Raw genomic sequence first — 16186 nt, forward strand, 5'->3', positions numbered from 1 at the left:
AGCGAGTCGTAGTGAAACGGAAATGCGTAGTCAGCAGGAATCGAACCTGCGCGGGGTGACCCCAATGGATTTCTAGTCCATCGCCTTAACCACTCGGCCATGACTACACGTTCAAACGCGTCAGAAATCATACTGATACCCACTCAATAATTCTTATAGCTGGCCTCCTTGAAGTGATGCTGACCTCTTGTGATGGATACGAATGCGATTAATCTCTCTGCTGATGTCATGCGTCTGTCTTCTTTCCCCATGTCGGCTCAATTTCATCTGTCGTCTAACGTCCTTTTCATTCGGATACAGCACATGGGTGGATTGAAACGAACATTTGCACGCATTCTATATCTGTCCATACACTCAGAACTGGATAGAACACAAACATGACATCCCAAAATAGCTCCCTTCAAGGCGCCTAAGGAAAACGAGCTCTTGAATGCGCAAAGCTAATGCAAATATATTAGAGTAGGTGCGGATTCGGAATCCAATCCGGCTCTCCCAAATGGTGGTGACATTTGCCGTTTCTGAATCACCAGTGGACAAATTTGAATTGAGCCCTTCGAGAATATCTTTCTGTTCACTGAAGATGCAACTCCCGCAATCATTGATCCAAAATTTAAGATGAACTGGGGCCGGCTAGTTTATACGGCTGGAGCATGTTGCTAATAACGCTGCGACTGAGGGTTCAATCCTCGTACTGTCCAAATGCGGTTACTTCTGTCTGTGGAGCCCGGTTTACGTTATGCTCAGTGGCAATGGCTTTTTCGAACAGCCTGAGTCGCTTCGCGTCCTTCTGTACACTCACGATGCCGTTGACAATTTTTCAACTGGGAAAAAGTCTGCCTCCCATCCTGTCAAATAGTCCATCTTTTCACACTTCTGTGCCACAAATCGGTCGGTGACATTTGAGCAAACCTTGACCGCTCTACAGCGAAACACATACGGACGACCGCTCAGCTGGATGTCAACTGTGATCATTCCTCTCATTCGCTTCAATGTTTTGTCAATATTCACGTCAGCCAACCTTGTTGCAAGAAATCATACCAGCTTACTTTGACGCACTGCATTCAACCGATCAACACATCGCTTCACACCAATTGATAATGCGCTTCACACCTAATTTACGCAAATACTGAGTTTTTTTCAGAAGAACAGCTATTCGTCTGGAAATCTCGAAACTGGCGGTTAGTTGGTCGTCACGCTCAACCCATTAACCGCTAAACATTGTCTTTAAGATGTGGCAGAAGGGTGTCTAATGTGTTGCTGATGACAGCGAAAAAGCCGGGATCGAAAGGAAATTCCTTCAGCGAGCATGGATGGAAACATCATTGAGGAGCCGCCGTGAGGCAACGTATAATATCCCTCGCAACGAGCACGATGCTTTCTCCACATTTTTATGTCATTCCAATTCCCACAGTGTGCCTCGTTATGAAGCGCCGCACGAGAGTGCAAGCAAAAGATAAAATACCAATTCGCTCTCCCCAGTGTGAAGCGGGACCTGTGACATGGGGCTGCTATGTGACTGTTACTGATAGAAAGAGTTCGATCACAAGGGCAGTTGGGCTGTGTTTTGTTCAGCCTTTCAAATCTTGATGAATTCCTCGAACCGTTAAATCGTGTTGAATGACAGCCTTTGGAAATATATTTCTGTTCACTGAATCATTGATGCAAAAATCAAATTGAACGGATTCCGGTTAATTCTGCGCTTGAACACACGCCCCCATTTTGCAGCCCTGGCTGCCAGACTTCCAGATGGAGCAAATATTTCACAAATGGCAAATGCATCCAGTCTGCAAAATGGCAACATGTTGACAATATTCCGACTGAATTTCGCAACATATTTTACTATTTTAGCAGAAAAAAATATTTCAAATAAAACCGGGGAGGCGGGGGGGGGGGGGGGGGGGAGGGGGAGGGGTGAACATCAAATGCACGTTGTGATTGCCCCAGCCAAATCCCATGAAAGTCATTTAAAACGAAAATGCCATTCCATCAGGTTGAAGATGCGCGATCAGCAGTGAAAAATTTAAACTCCTGCACTAAATGATGCAACTCAATAGAAAAACGCAGTTGCTCATCGTGGGCTTCGTTTGCGACGTCGGCCGGTTAGCTCAGGTGGTTAGAGCTTGGTGTTAATAACGCCAAGGTCGCGGGTTCAATCCCCGTACTGGCCACATGCGATTACCCGCGTCGGCAGAGGCTGATCCGCTTCCCCTTGTTCCACACCGGCAATGTGAAGCTTTTTATTCTCCTTGACAACTTTTAAACTGGAAAAATTTCTTCCAACCGTTCTGACAAATTGTCCATCTTTTCAAACTTCTGTGCCACAAACCGAAAGGGCGAATGTGGAAGGTTACGAGACGGGAAAGGCGTTTTCATTTGAAAGAGTGGACCGGCGGTGAAAGATTGAGCTTCATCTCATTAAATTCACAACGGAGTGCTGACATAATGTCCTTCCTTTGGCTACGAAATCGTTTATAAAAGCACTGGGAACATGCTCAGGTGGTCACATCTGCAGTTTGACCTCAGTACGGAGCCTTACGGCTGATGCTGGCTGGTCACCACTCTTCAGAAAATACATTAGGAAGGGGACAGGTGACACTGCCTGGGAGGTTTACAATGATAAAATAAGTCCGTTATGAGGCGGTGTTGGAGACGTTCGGGTAGTTCCACGTCGAACATAGAAAATTGGAAGATGTCCCAACTCTGATATTCCAGCTGATACGGGATTTCGACAGAGTAAACAGTCAAAATACTCCCTCTCCGCGCAGGTCAATAACTGAAGTTGCCAGGTGCAAATTTGTTGAGAAAACATCTGGAGAGAACAGGCGCACCGGCATCAACTTCACGCAAATTGGTGGGATATGTAACCATTCCACAGGGAAAAATGATTGAAGATGCCATCCTTTCCAGCGAGTCTCAGTGAAACGGAAATGAGAAATGCGTAGTCAGCAGGATTCGAACCTGCGCGGGGAAACCCCAACGGATTTCTAGCCCATCGCCTTAACCACTCGGCCATGACTACACGGTCAAACGCGTCGGAAATCATACTGATACCCACTCAATAATTCTTACAGCCTGCCTCCTTGAAGTGATGCTGACCTCTTGTGATGGATACAAATGCGATTAATTTCTCTGCTGATGTCATGCGTCTGTCTTCTTTCCCCATGTCGGCTCAATTTCATCTGTCGTCTAACGTCCTTTTCATTCGGATACAGCACATGGATGGATTGAAACAAGCATTTGCAAGCATTCTATATCTGTCCATACACTCAGAACTGGATGGAACACAAACTTTACATCCCAAAATAACTCCCTTCAAGGCGCCTTAGGAAAACGAGCTCTTGAATGCGCAAAACTAATGCAGATATATTAGAGTATGTGCGGATTCGGAATCCAATCCGGCTCTCCCACATGGTGGTGACATTTGCCGTTTCTGAATCACCAGTGGACAAATTTGAATTGAGCCCTTCGAGAATATCTTTCTGTTCACTGAAGATGCAACTCCCGCAATCATTGATCCAAAATTTAAGATGAACTGGGGCCGGTTGGTTGATACGGCTGGAGCATGTTGCTAATAACGCTGCGACTGAGGGTTCAATTCTCGTACTGTCCAAATGCGGTTACCTCTGTCTGTGGAGCCCGGTTCACGTTATGCTCAGTGGCAATGGCTTTTTCGAACAGCCTGAGTCGCTTCGCGTACTTCTGGACACTCACGATGCCGTTGACAATTTTTCAACTGGGAAAAAGTCTGCCTCCCATCCTGACAAATTGTCCATCTTTTCACACTTCTGTGCCACAAATCGGTCGGTGACATTTGAGCAAACCTTGACTGCTCTACAGCGAAACACATACGGAGGACCGGTCAGCTGGATGTCAACTGTGATCATTCCTCTCATTCGCTTCAATGTTTTGTCAATATTCACGTCAGCCAACCTTGTTGCAAGAAATCATACCAGCTTACTTTGACGCACTGCATTCAACCGATCAACACATGGCTTCACACGAATTGATAATGCGCTTCAAACCTAATTTACGCAAATACTGAGTTTTTTCAGAAGAACAGCTATTCGGCTGGAAATCTCGAAACTGGCGGTTAGTTGGTCGTCACGCTCAACACATTAACCGCTCAACATTGTCTTTACGATTTGGCAGAAGGGTGTCTAATGTGTTGCTGATGACAGCGAAAAAGTCGGGATCGGAAGGAAATTCCTTCAGCAAGCATGGATGGAAACTTCATTGAGGAGCCGCCGTGAGGCAACGTATAATATCCCTCGCAACGAGCACGATGCTTTCTCCACATTTTTACGTCATTCCAATTCCCACAGTGTGCCTCGTTATGAAGCGTCGCACGAGAGAGTAGGCAAAATATAAAATCCCAATTCGCTCTCCCCAGTGTGCAGCGGGACCTGTGACATGCGGCTGCTGTGTGACTGTTACTGAGAGAAAGAGTTGGATCACAAGGGCAGTTGGGCTGTGTTTTGTTCAGCCTTTCAAATCTTGATGAATTACTCGAAACGTTAAATCGTGTTGAATGACAGCCTTTGGAAATATATTTCTGTTCAGTGAAGGTGCAACTCACAGAATCATTGATGCAAAAATCAAATTGAACGGATTCCGGTTAATTCTGCGCTTGAACACACGCCCCCATTTTGCAGCCCTGGCTGCCAGACTTCCAGATGGAGCAAATATTCCACAAATGGCAAATGCATCCAGTCAGCAAAATGGCAACATGTTGACAATATTCCGACTGAATTTCGCAACATATTTTACTATTTTAGCCGAAAAAAATATTTCAAATAAAACAGGGGGGGGTGAACATCAAATGCACGTTGTGAGTGCCCCAGCCAAATCCCATGAAAGTCATTTAAAACGAAAATGCCATTCCATCAGGTTGAAGATGCGCGATCAGTCAGCAGTGAAAATTTTAAACTTCTGCACTGAATGATGCAACTCAATAGAAAAACGCAGGTGCTCATCGTGGGCTTCGCTCGCGACGTCGGCCGGTTAGCTCAGGTGGTTCGGGCGTGGTGCTAATAACGCCAAGGTCGCGGGTTCAATCCCCGTACTGGCCACATGCGATTACCCGTGTGGGCAGAACTTTTCGTCGGCAGAGGCTGATCCGCTTCGCGTTCTTCCACATCGGCAAAGTCCAGCTTTTTTCTTCTCCTTGCCAACTTTTAAAATGGGAAAATTTCTTCCAACCGTTCTGACAAATTGCCCATCTTTTCAAACATCTGTGCCACAAACCGAAAGGGCGAATGTGGAAGGTTACGAGACGGGAAAGGTGTTTTCATTGCAAAGGGTGGACCGGCGGAGAAAGATTGAGCTTCATCTAATTAAATTCACAACGAGTGCTGACATAATGTCCTTCATTTGGCTCCGAAATCGTTTATAAAAGCACTGGGATCATGCTCAGGTGGTCACATCTGCAGTTTGACCTCAGTACGGAGCCTTACGGCTGATGCTGGCTGGTCACCACTCTTCAGAAAAGACATTAGGAAGAGGACAGGTGACACTGCCTGGGAGGTTTACAATGATAAAATAAGTCCGTTATGAGGCGGTGTTGGAGACGTTCGGGTAGTTCCACGTCGAACATAGAAAATTGGAAGATGTCCCAACTCTGATATTCCAGCTGATACGGGATTTCGACAGAGTAAACAGTCAAAATACTCCCTCTCCGCGCAGGTGAATAACTGAAGTTGTCAGGTGCAAATTTGTTGAGAAGACATCTGGAGTGGACAGGCGGACCGGCATCAACTTCACGCAAATTGGTGGGATACGTCACCATTCCACATGGAAAAATGACGGAAGATGCCATCCTTTCCAACGAGTCGGAGTGAAACGGAAATGAGTAATGCGTAGTTAGCAAGATTCGAACCTGCGCGGGGAAACCCCAATGGATTTCTAGTCCATCGCCTGAACCACTCGGCCATGACTACACGGTCCAACGCGCCAGAAATCATACTGATACCCACTCAATAATTCTGATAGCCGGCCTCCTTGAAGTGATGCTGACCTCTTGTGATGGATACAAATGCGATTAATTTCGCTGCTGATGTCATGCGTCTGTCTTCTTTCCCCATGTCGGCTCAATTTCATCTGTCGTCTAACGTCCTTTTCATTCGGATACAGCACATGGGTGGATTGAAACAAACAATTGCAAGCATTCTATATCTGTCCACACACTCAGAACTGGATGGAACATAAACTTTACATCCCAAAATAGCTCCCTTCAAGGCGCCTTAGGAAAACGAGCTCTTGAATGCGCAAAACTAATGCAGATATATTAGAGTATGTGCGGATTCGGAATCCAATCCGGCTCTCCCACATGGTGGTGACATTTGCCGTTTCTGAATCACCAGTGGACAAATTTGAATTGAGCCCATCGAGAATATCTTTCTGTTCACTGAAGATGCAACTCCCGCAATCATTGATCCAAAATTTAAGATGAACTGGGGCCGGTGAGTTTATACGGTTGGAGCATGTTGCTCATAACGCTGCGACTGAGGGTTCAACCCTCGTACTGTCCAAATGCGGTTACCTCTGTCTGTGGAGCCCGGTTAACGTTATACTCAGTGGCAATGGCTTTTTCGAACAGCCTGAGTCGCGTCGCGTACTTCTGTACACTCACGATGCCGTTGACAATTTTTCAACTGGGAAAAAGTCTGCCTCCCATCCTGACAAATTGTCCATCTTTTCACACTTCTGTGCCATAAATCGGTCGGTGATATTTGGGCAAACCTTGACCGCTCGACAGCGAAACACAGACGGACGACCGGTCAGCTGGATGTCAACTGTGATCATTCCTCTCATTCGCTTCAATGTTTTGTCATTATTCACGTCAGCCAACCTTGTTGCAAGAAATCATACCAGCTTACTTTGACGCACTGCCTTCAACCGATCAACACATCGCTTCACACGAATTGATAATGCGCTTCAAACCTAATTTACGCAAATACTGAGTTTTTTCAGAAGAACAGCTATTCGGCTGGAAATCTCGAAACTGGCGGTTAGTTGGTCGTCACGCTCAACACATTAACCGCTCAACATTGTCTTTACGATTTGGCAGAAGGGTGTCTAATGTGTTGCTGATGACAGCGAAAAAGTCGGGATCGGAAGGAAATTCCTTCAGCAAGCATGGATGGAAACTTCATTGAGGAGCCGCCGTGAGGCAACGTATAATATCCCTCGCAACGAGCACGATGCTTTCTCCACATTTTTATGTCATTCCAATTCCCACAGTGTGCCTCGTTATGAAGCGTCGCACGAGAGAGTAAGCAAAAGATAAAATACCAATTCGCTCTCCCCATTGTGCAGCGGGACCTGTGACATGGGGCTGCTGTGTGACTGTTACTGATAGAAAGAGTTGGATCACAAGGGCAGTTGGGCTGTGTTTTGTTCAGCCTTTCAAATCTTGATGAATTACTCGAAACGTTAAATCGTGTTGAATGACAGCCTTCGGAAATATATTTCTGTTCACCGAAGGTGCAACTCACAGAATCATTGATGCAAAAATCAAATTGAATGGATTCCGGTTAATTCTGCGCTTGAACACACATTTTGCAGCCCTGGCTGCCAGACTTCCAGATGGAGCAAATATTCCACAAATGGCAAATGCATCCAGTCAGCAAAATGGCAACATGTTGACAATATTCCGACTGAATTTCGCAACATATTTTACTATTTTAGCCGAAAAAAATATTTCAAATAAATGCACGTTGTGATTGCCCCAGCCAAATCCCATGAAAGTCATTTAAAACGAAAATGCCATTCCATCAGGTTGAAGATGCGCGATCAGTCAGCAGTGAAAATTTTAAACTTCTGCACTGAATGATGCAACTCAATAGAAAAACGCAGGTGCTCATCGTGGGCTTCGTTTGCGACGTCGGCCGGTTAGCTCAGGTGGTTAGAGCGTGGTGCTAATAACGCCAAGGTCGCGGGTTCAATCCCCGTACTGGCCACGTGCGATTACCCGTGTGGGCAGAACCTGTCATCTTTTCGTCGGCAGAGGCTGATCCGCTTCGCGTTCTTCCACATCGGCAAAGTCCAGCATTTTTTTTCTCCTTGCCAACTTTTAAAATGGGAAAATTTCTTCCAACCGTTCTGACAAATTGCCCATCTTTTCAAACTTCTGTGCCACAAACCGAAAGGGCGAATGTGGAAGGTTACGAGACGGGAAAGGTGTTTTCATTGCAAAGGGTGGACCGGCGGAGAAAGATTGAGCTTCATCTAATTAAATTCACAACGGAGTGCTGACATAATGTCCTTCATTTGGCTACGAAATCGTTTATAAAAGCACTGGGAACATGCTCAGGTGGTCACATCTGCAGTTTGACCTCAGTACGGAGCCTTACGGCTGATGCTGGCTGGTCACCACTCTTCAGAAAATACATTAGGAAGGGGACAGGTGACACTGCGTGGGAGGTTTACAATGATAAAATAAGTCCGTTATGAGGCGGTGTTGGAGACGTTCGGGTAGTTCCACGTCGAACATAGAAAATTGGAAGATGTCCCAACTCTGATATTCCAGCTGAAGCTGGATTTGGACAGAGTAAACAGTCAAAATACTCCCTCTCCGCGCAGGTCAATAACTGAGGTTGTCAGGTGCAAATTTGTTGAGAAAACATCTGGAGAGGACAGGCGCACCGGCATCAACTTCACGCAAATTGGTGGGATATGTAACCATTCCACAGGGAAAAATGATTGAAGATGCCATACTTTCCAGCGAGTCGTCGTGAAACGGAAATGAGAAATGCGTAGTCAGCAGGATTCGAACCTGCGCGCGGAAACCCCAACGGATTTCTCGCCCATCGCCTTAACCACTCGGCCATGACTAAACGGTCAAACGCGTCGGAAATCATACTGATACCCACTCAATAATTCTTACAGTCGGCCTCCTTGAAGTGATGCTGACTTCTTGTGATTTTGACCAGCTAATATGGGATTTCGACAGAGTAAACAGTCAAAATACTCCCTCTCCGCGCAGGTGAATAACTGAAGTTGTCAGGTGCAAATTTGTTGAGAAAACATCTGGAGAGGACCGGCGGATCGGCATCAACTTCACGCAAATTGGTGGGATATGCAACCATTCCACAGGAAAATATAATGGAAGGTGCCATCCTTTCCAGCGAGTCGTAGTGAAACGCGGGGAAATCCCGATGGATTTCTCGTCCATCGCCTTAACCACTCGGCCATGACTCCACGGCCAAACGCGGTTACCCACTGATACCCACTCAATACTTCTTACAGCCGGCCTCCTTGAAGTGATGCTGACTTCTTGTGATGGATACAAATGCGATTAATTTCTCTGCTGATGTCATGCGTCTGTCTTCTTTCTCCATGTCGGCTCAATTTCATCTGTCGTCTAACGTCCCTTTCATTCGGATACAGCACATGGGTGGATTGAAACAAACATTTGCAAGCATTCTATATATATATCCATACACTCAGAACTGGATGTAACACAAACTTTACATCCCAAAATAGCACCCTTCAAGGCGCGTTAGGAAAACGAGCTTTTGAATGCGCAAAACTAATACAGATATATTAGAGTATGTGCGGATTCGGAATCCAATCCGGCTCTCCCACATGGTGGTGACATTTCCCGTTTCTGAGTCACCAGTGGTCAAATTAGAATTGAGCCCTTCGGGAGTATCTTTCTGTTCACTGAAGATGCAACTCCCGCAATCATTGATCCAAAATTTAAGATGAGCTGGGGCCGGTTAGTTTATACGGCTGGAGCATGTTGCTAATAACGCTGCGACTGAGAGTTCAATCCTCGTACTGTCCAAATGCGGTTACCTCTGTCTGTGGAGCCCGGGTTTACGTTATGCTCAGTGGCAATGGCTTTTTCGAACAGCCTGAGTCGCTTCGCGTACTTCTGTACACTCACGATGCCGTTGACAATTTTTCAACTGGGAAAAAGTCTACTTCCCATCCTGACAGATTGTCCATCTTTTCACACTTCTGTGCCACAAATCGGTCGGTGACATTTGAGCAAACCATGACCGCTCTATAGCGAAACACAGACGGACGACCGGTCAGCTGGATGTCAACTGTGATCATTCCTCTCATTTGCTTCAATGTTTTGTCAATATTCACGTCAGCCAACCTGCTGCAAGAAATCATACCAGCTTACTTTGACGCACTGCATTCAACCGATCAACACATCGCTTCACACGAATTGATAATGCGCTTCACACCTAATTTACGCAAATACTGAGTTTTTTCAGAAGAACAGCTATTCGTCTGGAAATCTCGAAACTGGCAGTTAGTTGGTCGTCACGCTCAACACATTAACCGCTAAACATTGTCTTGAAGATGTGGCAGAAGGGTGTCTCATGTGTTGCTGATGACAGCGAAAAAGTCGGGATCGGAAGGAAATTCCTTCAGCAAGCATGGATGGAAACTTCATTGAGGAGCCGCCGTGAGGCAACGTATAATATCCCTGGCAACGAGCACGATGCTTTCTCCACATTGTTATCTCATTCCAATTCCCACAGTGTGCCTCGTTATGAAGTCTCGCACGAGAGAGTAAGCAAAAGATAAAATACCAATTCGCTCTCCCCAGTGTGAAGCGGGATCTGTGACATGGGGCTGCTGTGTGACTGTTACTGATAGAAAGAGTTGGATCACAAGGGCAGTTGGGCTGTGTTTTGTTCAGCCTTTCAAATCTTGATGAGTTACTCGAACCGTTAAATCGTGTTGAATGACAGCCGTTGGAAATATATTTCTGTTCACTGAAGGTGCAACTCACAAAATCATTGATGCAAATTTCAAATTGAACGGATTCCGGTTAAATCTGCGCTTAAACACACGCCCCCATTTTGCAGCCCTGGCTGCCAAGACCTCCAGATGGAGCAAATATTCCACAAATGGCAAATGCAACCAGTCTGCAAAATGGCAACATGTTGACAATATTCCGACTGAACTTCGCAACCTATTTTTCTATTTTAGCAGAAAAAAATATTTCAAATAAAAACGGGGGAGGGGGGGGGGGGTGAACATCAAATGCACGTTGGGATTGCCCCAGCCAAATCCCATGAAAGTCATTCAAAAAGAAAATGCCATTCCATCAGGTTGAAAATGCGCTATCAGTCAGCAGTGAAAAATTTAAACTTCTGCACTGAATGATGCAACTGAATAGAAAAAAGCAGTTGCTCATCGTTTGCGACGTCGGCCGGTTAGCTCAGGTGGTTAGAGCGTGGTGCTAATAACACCAAGGTCGCGGGTTCAATCCCCGTACTGGCCGCATGTTGTTACTCGTATGGGCAGTTTCTGCCGTCTTTTCGTCGGCAGAGGCTGATTCGCTTCGCGTTCTTCCGCACCGGCAAAGTGCTGTTTTTTTTCTCCTTGACAACTTTTAACCTGGGAAAATTTCTTCCAAACGTTCTGACAAATTGCCCATCTTTTCAAACTTCTGTGCCACAAACCGGAAGGACGAATGTGGAAGGTTACTGGGAGGGAAAGGAGTTTTCATTGCAAAGAGTGGACCGGCGGAGAAAGATTGAGCTTCATCTAATTAAATTCACAACGGAGTGCTGACATAATGTCCTTCATTTGGCTACGAAATCGTTTATAAAAGCACTGGGATCATGCTCAGGTGGTCACATCTGCAGTTTGACCTCAGTACGGAGCCTTACGGCTGATGCTGGCTGGTCACCACTCTTCCGAAAAGACATTAGGAAGTGGACAGGTGACACTGCCTGGGAGGTTTGCAATGATAACTTAAGTCCGTGATGAGGCGGTGTTGGAGACTTTCGGGTAGTTCCACGTCGAACATCGAAAATTCGAAGATGTCCCAACTGTGATTTTCCAGCTGGTATGGGATTTCGACAGAGTAAACAGTCAAAATACTCCCTCTCCGCGCAGGTGAATAACTGAAGTTGTCAGGTGCAAATTTGTTGAGAAAACATCTGGAGAGGACAGGCGGATCGGCATCAACTTCACGCAAATTGGTGGGATATGCAACCATTCCACAGGAAAATATAATGAAATGTGCCATTCTTTCCAGCGAGTCGGAGTGAAACGGAAATGAGAAATGCATCGTCAGCAGGATTCGAAACTGCGCGGGAAACCCCAATGGATTTCTCGTCCATCGCTTTAACCACTCGGCCATAACTACCATAAGACCATAAGACATAGGAGCGGAAGTAAGGCCATTCGGCCCATCGAGTCGACTCCACCATTCAATCATGGTTGATTTCAACTCCATTTACCCGCTCTCTCCCCATAGCCCTTAATTCCTCGAGAAATCAAGAATTTATCAATTTCTGTCTTGAAGACACTCAACGTCTCGGCCTCCACAGCCCTCTGTGGCAATGAATTCCACAGACCCACCACTCTCTGGCTGAAGAAATTTCTCCTCATCTCTGTTCTAAAGTGACTCCCTTTTATTCTAAGGCTGTGCCCCCGCGTCCTAGTCTCCCCTGTTAATGGAAACAACTTCCCTACGTCCATCCTATCTAAGCCGTTCATTATCTTGTAAGTTTCTATCAGATCTCCCCTCAACCTCCTAAACTCCAATGAATATAATCCCACGATCCTCAGACGTTCATCGTATGTCAGGCCTACCATTCCTGGGATCATCCGTGTGAATCTCCGCTGGACCCGCTCCAGTGCCAGTATGTCCTTCCTGAGGTGTGGGGCCCAAGATTGCTCACAGTACTCCAAATGGGGCCTAACCAGTGCTTTATAAAGCCTCAGAAGTACATCCCTGCTTTTGTATTCCAAGCCTCTTGAGATAAATGACAACATTACATTTGCTTTCTTAATTACGGACTCAACCTGCAAGTTTACCTGTGGAGAATCCTGGACTAGGACTCCCAAGTCCCTTTGCACTTTAGCATTATGAATTTTGTCACCGTTTAGAAAATAGTCCATGCCTCTATTCTTTTTTCCAAAGTGCACGACCTCGCACTTGCCCACGTTGAATTTCATCAGCCACTTCTTGGACCACTCTCCTAAACTGTCTAAATCTTTCTGCAGCCTCCCCACCTCCTCAATACTACCTGCCCCTCCACCTATCTTTGTATCATCGGCAAACTTGGCCAGAATGCTCCCAGTCCCGTCATCTGGATCGTTAATATATAAAGAGAACAGCTGTGGCCCCAACACTGAACCCTGCGGGACACCACTTGTCACCGGTTGCCATTCTGAGAAAGAACCTTTTATCCCAACTCTCTGCCTTCTGTCTGACAGCCAATCGTCAATCCATGTTAGTACCTTGCCTCGAATACCATGGGCCCTTATTTTACTGAGCAGTCTCCCGTGAGGCACCTTGTCAAAGGCCTTTTGGAAGTCAAGATAGATAACATCCATTGGCTCTCCTTGGTCTAACCTATTTGTTATCTCTTCAAAGAACTCTGACAGGTTTGTCAGGCACGACCTCCCCTTACTAAATCCATGCTGACTTGTCCTAATCCGACCCTGCACTTCCAAGAATTTAGAAATGTCATCCTTAACGATGGATTCTAGAATTTTGCCAACAACTGAGGTTAGGCTAATTGGCCTATAATTTTCCATCTTTTTTCTTGTTCCCTTCTTGAACAGTGGGGTTACAACAGCGATTTTCCAATCCTCTGGGACTTTCCCTGACTCCAGTGACTTTTGAAAGATCATAACTAACGCCTCCACTATTTCTTCAGCTATCTCCTTTAGAACTCTAGGATGTAGCCCATCTGGGCCCGGAGATTTATCAATTTTCAGACCTTTTAGTTTCTCTCGCACTTTCTCCTTTGTGATGGCAACCATATTCAACTCTGCCCCCTGACTTTCCTGAATTGTTGGGATATTACTCATGTCTTCTACTTTGAAGACTGACGCAAAGTACTTATTAAGTTCCTCAGCTATTTCCTTGTCTCCCATCACTAGATTACCAGCGTCATTTTGGAGCGGCCCAATGTCTACTTTTGCCTCCCGTTTGTTTTTAATATATTTAAAGAAACTTTTACTATCATTCCTAATGTTACTGGCTAGCCTACCTTCATATTTGATCCTCTCCTTCCTTATTTCTCTCTTTGTTATCCTCTGTTTGTTTTTATAGCCTTCCCAATCTTCTGACTTCCCACTACTCTTTGCCACATTATAGGCTCTCTCTTTTGCCTTGATGCATTCCCTGACTTCCGTTGTCAGCCATGGCTGCCTAATCCCCCCTCTGATAACCTTTCTTTTGTTTGGGATGAACCTCTGCACTGTGTCCTCAATTACTCCCAGAAACTCCTGCCATTGCTGTTCTACTGTCTTTCCCACGAGGCTCTGCTTCCAGTCGATTTTTGTCAGTTCCTCCCTCATGCGCCTGTAATTACCATTATTTAACTGTAGAACCTTCACATCTGATTCTGCCTTCCTTCTTTCAAATTGCAGACTGAATTCTACCATATTATGATCACTGCTTCCTCAGCGTTCCCTTACTTTAAGATCTTTTATCACGTCTGGCTCATTACATAACACTAAGTCCAGAATAGCCTGTTCCCTCGTGGGCTCCATCACAAGCTGTTCCAAAAAGCCATCCTGTAAACATTCAATGAATTCCCTTTCTTTGGGTCCACTGGCAACATTATTTACCCAGTCCACCTGCATATTGAAATACCCCATGATCACTGTGACCTTGCCTTTCTGACATGCCCTTTCTATTTCGTGGTGCATTTTGTGCCCCTGGTCCTGACCACTGTCAGGAGGCCTGTACATAACTCCCATTATGGTTTTTTTTGCCTTTGTGGTTCCTCAACTCTACCCACACAGACTCCACATCGTCTGACCCTATGTCGTTTAGTGCTATTGATTTAATTTCATTTCTAATTAACAAGGCAACCCCGCCCCCTCTACCCACCTCTCTGTCTTTTCGATAGGTTGTGAATCCCTGGATGTTTAACTGCCAGTCCTGAACCCCCTGCAACCACGTCTCTGTGATGCCTACCACATCATACCTGCCAGTCACAATCTGGGCCACAAGCTCATCTACCTTGTTCCGGACACTGCGGGCATTTAAATATAACACCTTTAATTCCCTATTGACCGTCCCTTTTTGTTTTCGTAGTGTGGTGGACCTTGGTTTACTGAGCCTTTCCAGACACTGTCATATTTTGTGAGATGGGGACTATCGTAACCTCTCCTGAGTGCTGTCTTTTCGTGATTTTTTGTAATCCTAAACAGCTACGCTTCCCACTGATTCCTTCACCTCTTGGTTCCCTGACTTTCCCTTCCCCCCCCCAATCTCTAGTTTAAAGTCCTATTGACCACCCCATTTACTCTCTTCGCCAGAACACTGATCCCAGCTCGGTCCATTTGGAGACCATCCCAACGGTATAGGTCCCCCCTGCCCCAAAACTGATGCCAGTGTCCCATGAAAAAGAACCCCTCTTTCCCAAACCACTCTTTCAGCCACGTGTTAACTTCCCTTATTCTTGCCTCCCTATGCCAATTTGCACGTGGCTCGGGAAGTAATCCGGAGATTATGACCCTTGAGGACCTGTTTTTTAATTTGAATCCTAGCTCTTTATAATCTCTAAACAGGTCCTCTTTCCTCGACTTGCCTATGTTGTTGGTACCAACATGGACCACAACAACTGGATCCTCCCCCTCCCTCTCCAGTATCCTTTCAAGCCGGTCAGAGATGTCCCGCACCCTAGCACCGGGCAGGCAACATACCATGCGGGACACTCTATCCTGCTCACAAAGGATACTATCTATCCCCCTGATAATAGAATCCCCTACAACTACAACTTGCCTATTTACTTCCTCCCCTTGAATGGCCTGCTGAACCATGGTGCCTTGGTCAGCTGACTCATCCTTCCTGCAGCCCTGTTTGCCATCCACACAGGGAGCAAGTGCCTCGTACCTGTTGGACAGGGTCAAGGGCTGAGGCTCCTGAGTTCCTGACTGCTGGTTCCCTTTACCTGCCTGACTTGCAGTCACACCCTGCTGTCCCTGGCCACTGGCAGGATTTAAACTATTTACTCTGACAGGTGTGACTGCCTCCTGAAACACAGTGTCCAGGTAAGTCTCCCCCTCCCGGATGTGCCTCAGTGTTTGAAGCTCAGACTCCAGCTCATCAACTCTGAGCCGGAGTTTTTCAGGCAGCCAACACTTACTGCAGATGTGGTCGCTGTAGCTCGCAATGGGATCTGCCAGCTCCCACATCAAGCAGCTCAAGCACATCACCTGACCAGCCATCTCTAATTAATTAATT

At 46.1% G+C, this 16186-nt stretch overlaps 8 non-coding genes across 8 annotated transcripts; 4 read left to right on the forward strand and 4 right to left on the reverse strand.

Annotated features, from left to right (window-relative positions):
• Window positions 1–25: 25 nt before the first annotated feature.
• trnas-aga (transfer RNA serine (anticodon AGA)) lies at window positions 26–107 on the reverse strand. Its single transcript has one exon. It is a non-coding gene; the product is annotated as a tRNA-Ser (tRNA).
• Window positions 108–2094: 1987 nt separating this feature from the next.
• trnai-aau (transfer RNA isoleucine (anticodon AAU)) lies at window positions 2095–2168 on the forward strand. The gene has a single exon. It is a non-coding gene; the product is annotated as a tRNA-Ile (tRNA).
• Window positions 2169–2937: 769 nt separating this feature from the next.
• On the reverse strand, window positions 2938–3019 carry trnas-aga (transfer RNA serine (anticodon AGA)). Its single transcript has one exon. It is a non-coding gene; the product is annotated as a tRNA-Ser (tRNA).
• A 1976-nt stretch (window positions 3020–4995) lies between these two features.
• Window positions 4996–5069, forward strand: trnai-aau (transfer RNA isoleucine (anticodon AAU)). Its single transcript has one exon. It is a non-coding gene; the product is annotated as a tRNA-Ile (tRNA).
• A 785-nt stretch (window positions 5070–5854) lies between these two features.
• trnas-aga (transfer RNA serine (anticodon AGA)) lies at window positions 5855–5936 on the reverse strand. The gene has a single exon. It is a non-coding gene; the product is annotated as a tRNA-Ser (tRNA).
• Window positions 5937–7884: 1948 nt separating this feature from the next.
• Window positions 7885–7958, forward strand: trnai-aau (transfer RNA isoleucine (anticodon AAU)). Its single transcript has one exon. It is a non-coding gene; the product is annotated as a tRNA-Ile (tRNA).
• A 794-nt stretch (window positions 7959–8752) lies between these two features.
• Window positions 8753–8834, reverse strand: trnas-aga (transfer RNA serine (anticodon AGA)). Its single transcript has one exon. It is a non-coding gene; the product is annotated as a tRNA-Ser (tRNA).
• Window positions 8835–11174: 2340 nt separating this feature from the next.
• trnai-aau (transfer RNA isoleucine (anticodon AAU)) lies at window positions 11175–11248 on the forward strand. The gene has a single exon. It is a non-coding gene; the product is annotated as a tRNA-Ile (tRNA).
• The last annotated feature ends 4938 nt before the right edge of the window (window positions 11249–16186 follow it).

The sequence above is a fragment of the Mustelus asterias genome, chromosome 30 (genome assembly GCF_964213995.1).
Source record: "Mustelus asterias chromosome 30, sMusAst1.hap1.1, whole genome shotgun sequence".
Lineage (NCBI taxonomy): Eukaryota > Metazoa > Chordata > Chondrichthyes > Carcharhiniformes > Triakidae > Mustelus > Mustelus asterias.